Genomic DNA, 4,375 nt, shown 5'->3' with positions numbered 1-4,375 from the left:
ACCTTAGGCCACTTAGATTGGTCAGTCAGCGCAGGAATTGGACTTGCATATGCGGCTTTGAATTTTTGTACTGAATAATACTCACGCAAATATGGGTGCATATTTAACCTGGGTGTAGATGCCAAAAAAAGTATGGCATGCTCACATGGTTTTCTAATGTGTTGCCACTCTTGGCAAGTGCACTCATGCAACTCAGTATTTACCACATGCCTCTTGCCACTCTTTGTATCTCTAACTTCAGCACCCCACAAGGAAGATTTCTCAACAGATAGATGTGAAAGATTTCTACTCATGTTGTACCACTGCTGGAAGCTTGTCCCCTTCCAAAATATTAGCAATTTTTCCTCTCAACTCCCACAAACGCATGATCATGATCCTTATTTGTTCCACCATGTCATGCATAAGCAAGTCTTTCAAATCCTTCACTTTGTTGTTAAAACTTTCTGCCAAGTTGTTATTGATATGATCACATTTTATGGCAGTATTAAAACCTGATCTGTACCACAACAGAGAATGGTGGGTGTTCAACCATGAAGCAAATTCATTACCAGTACATGATGCCAATATCTTACCAAGGTGATAGGAATGTGTCTGTCTGGTGTAGGATCTTGCTGTTGGCCACATGCGCCCAAATTCATCTTCTGAATTTTTTTATCAGATTCATCCACATATGTCCAAAGCACCCCCTCTGCTCAGCATGGGGGAAAACATTTTTACTGCATTTTCCAACCCTTTACATGCATCTGTGTGGATGGCCAAAGGAGAAACTGGCGCTATGCATCTTTTCAGTTGCATCATGAACCATATTCATGATGCCTCTGTCTCTGATTGAAACATTCCTATTGCAACTGGGAACATCCAGTTGTGTCCATCTAGAGCATTGCATGCAGCCAACTGACCATTCCACTGTCCAGTTAAAAAAGATGAGTCTATGCTCAAATATGGACGACAACCTGCTTTGAATCCATCTATGCAAGGCTTCAAACACATAAAAAACTTGCTGAAAAAACCTTGCCATCCTCTTTTACCTCTGTATCTATCTCCACCACACTTCCAGGTGACCTTTTCTCCACCTCTGCTTTAAAACTATACAACATCCTAAATGTATTTGCCTAGTCACCATACAATGATTTCATGGCCCTTTGTTTTGCTTTCCACACTGTGGTATATTGCAGCTGGATGGGGTACAACTTCTCCAAGTCAACTTTAAGCCTCTTTGCAGTAGTGTTTGGAGTCTTGGCTAAAATAGGAGTAATCTTCTCTGTAATCCAAAGTTGTGATGTCATCTTTGAAACTCTCTGTGAAGTGGTCATACATGTATGCTGGCATGGTATTTGATTTAACCTTACTGTACTTCCATCAGGTTGTCGTCTGGCAGACATGTACCATTTGCAAGCATTGCCACCACCATCATAACCTTTGCACCGAGCATAAAATTTCTTTCGATCAGTCCACATAGTCTTGGCATCAAACTCTTTTTTCACTGCATAGGTCCTGAAAGACATCCTAAACTCATCCATGCTTGGCCACAACTTTCCCACCTCAATAACTGGGTTCTCTTTGTCATACAAACAAACCAACTCATTATCATCTGCATCATCCACATCATCTGCAGCCTCTCTCATCAGCTCTTCTTCATCCTCATTTGCATTTCTAGGGCCTGTGTTACCATCAGCAGGCAAAGAACTGTCATCCTTCTCCTTATCTTTGTCATCAACTTGAATGCCAAACATTTTGGCCATATCAATGTCAGATATTGGTGTAATGACCAAATCTGTTTTTTCATTCAACTCTACTACATTCCAGTCAACAACAATCTTCCTAGCACCATGGGTTCCCTCCTCTCCATCTGCATCAATCCATGTATCTTCAGCTACTACAGTCGGTTCAGTCAACAATGCCAACATCTTCTTTTGTGAAACCCACTCATCATCTTCCACCTATGCAGCCATCTTTGATGGCACATAACCAACTCTGGAATGAGTTTGCAGATCAATTAGCTCTGCATAAAATGTTACTTGTTTGCCTGCCCACCCTTCTTGCTGATCAATTTCAGCAACCATGGATTCTCCATCTTCAATTCTCACATATTCACCATTATAGTTGTCGAAACGTTGCAGAGATACCTCTTGTTCTGGACCCCAAACAATACTCTCCCCAATTCTCTCCACCAAATTGCCCACGGCCTTCTCCTTCATGCTCTCCAATTCCTGGGGATCAACATCTGCAAGTTCGACATCCAACCTCACCGTGGTATCTCTATCAATGTCTTGGACACTGCCATCCCTGAGCTTGGCTTTATAGGGAAAAAATTCTACTATAATTGCGAATGTGGTGGCCGAACCGGAACCTCCCCTGTTTTGTCAAGGGCATGGTGGGCAGCAGCAGTGTAAGCGACAGTCACTACCAAATCGAGTTCGATAACAGCTAAAAGAGAAAAGAGGGCGGCATTACCGATTTGAAGCACTGTCTCCTCACTCCATCTCATTCAGCCCCCGCGCTCCTATCCAATCGAGATTCTAAATCGCCAAGAGACAGAGCATGAGGCCACATATCTATCCAAAATTTTGGGGAATGGGACTAGGGTTTCGAAAATACTCACCCGCAATAGCTCCGCTGCTGTCGAGAAAGGCGCTCCACCACCGCGGAGAAGAAACAGCCCCCGCGCTCCTATCCAATCGAGATTCTAAATCGCAAAGAAACAGAGCATGAGGCCACAGATCTATCCAAAATTCTTGGGAATGGGACTAGGGTTTCGAAAATACCCACTCGCAATAGCTCTGCCGCTGCCGAGAAAGGCGCTCCACCACTGCGGAGAAGAAACCGCTGCCGGAGAAGATGCTTACGGCGGAGCCGCTCGCCCAGTCCAGCACGGTCGAGTCAAGCACGGTCACGGGCGCCCCACGGTCACACAGTCACAGGTCGAGTCGTGGACGGTTGACTCTTGACGACGTGGCCCTAGGTGGACCCCACCAGTCAGAGCACATAACCCCCAGTGTCCCAACCAAATCTCAACCTAACTAACAGCCAGCTAGCCGCATAAACGGGTTGTCTTGCTTGAGCTATTTATGCGTTGGGAGACGTCGCATGAGAGCCATTACAACCAACGACGTCGTTCTGTGGACAATTCAACTCAACGACGTCGCATGGGAGCTATTTGCCCCATCAATTGGCATATGCTAGTGCCCGCTTGGAGTTTAATTTTCTTTTACCAATGCATTTCCTTTTCTCATAGTTTCCTTGTGCATAGTTTGTAATAATCAATGTCTTCAGTTCTCTTTAGGCTCCAATTTGCACTTTTTTTAGGACAAACAAGTTTGGCACCTGGGTGTATATGCACCCTATATGAAAAAAATAGTAATTACAAAAAAAGTCAAAAAATAAACCGGAGTTTTCTTAAAATAAACTTGACCTTCTGTTGTATTCGTATAAGAAGTTTGGCCATGGAAAAAGAAATCCATGGCATTGTTGGTGCCAAAAAATAAACACTATATACAAGTTACTATTTACACTTTTTGTCCTTGAATTTTTCTTTTTTTTACCTTGAAGTCGACGGGAATTATTTCCTCCGTGAAACTTTTTATATGAGTACAAAAGGTCAAATGTATTTTTAAAAAGTTTCAGATTTTTTTTACTTTTTTGAAATCTGTATATTTTTTCTCATACCAGGTGTATACACACACACACGAGAGCCAAAGGGTATTTCTCGTAAGACTGGACAAGCACGCCTAATTTTTGAGTGTATATACACCTTATATGAAAAAACAAGTATTACAAAAAAGTCAGAAAATTCTGAAACTTTTTAAAAAATAAACTTGACCTTCTATTATATTCGTATAAAATGTTTGGCCAAGCAAAAAAAAATCCATTTTATTGTTGATCAAAAACAAACAAAAGCAACACTATATACAAGTTACTATTCACACTTTTTGTCCTTGAATTTTTTCCCTATAGTCGACGCAAATCTTTTCCTTCGTGAAACTTTTTGTACGAGTACAACAGAAGGTCAATTTTATTTCATAAAATGTTTTAGAGTTTTTTGACTTTTTATTGAAATTTTTATGTTTTCCCCATATCAGATGTATATACACCCGAGGGCCAAAAGGGTATTTCCCATAAGACTGGACGAGCACGTCTGGTTTTTGGGTGTACATACGCCATAAAAAAAAAATAGTAACTATGAAAATAGTCAGAAAATTCCGAAACTTTTTATGAAATAAACTTGACCTGCTGTTGTATTCGTATAAAATGTTTGGCCAGAGAAAAAATTCCATGGTATTGTTGGTTAAAAAAACAAAAATCAACACTATATACAGCTTATCATTCACACTTCTTGTCCTTGTGATTTTGTTTTTTCACTGAAGTGATGGATTTT

Source organism: Aegilops tauschii, chromosome 7 (genome assembly GCF_002575655.3).
Source record: "Aegilops tauschii subsp. strangulata cultivar AL8/78 chromosome 7, Aet v6.0, whole genome shotgun sequence".
NCBI lineage: Eukaryota > Viridiplantae > Streptophyta > Magnoliopsida > Poales > Poaceae > Aegilops > Aegilops tauschii.
This window is presented reverse-complemented; position numbering follows the sequence as displayed.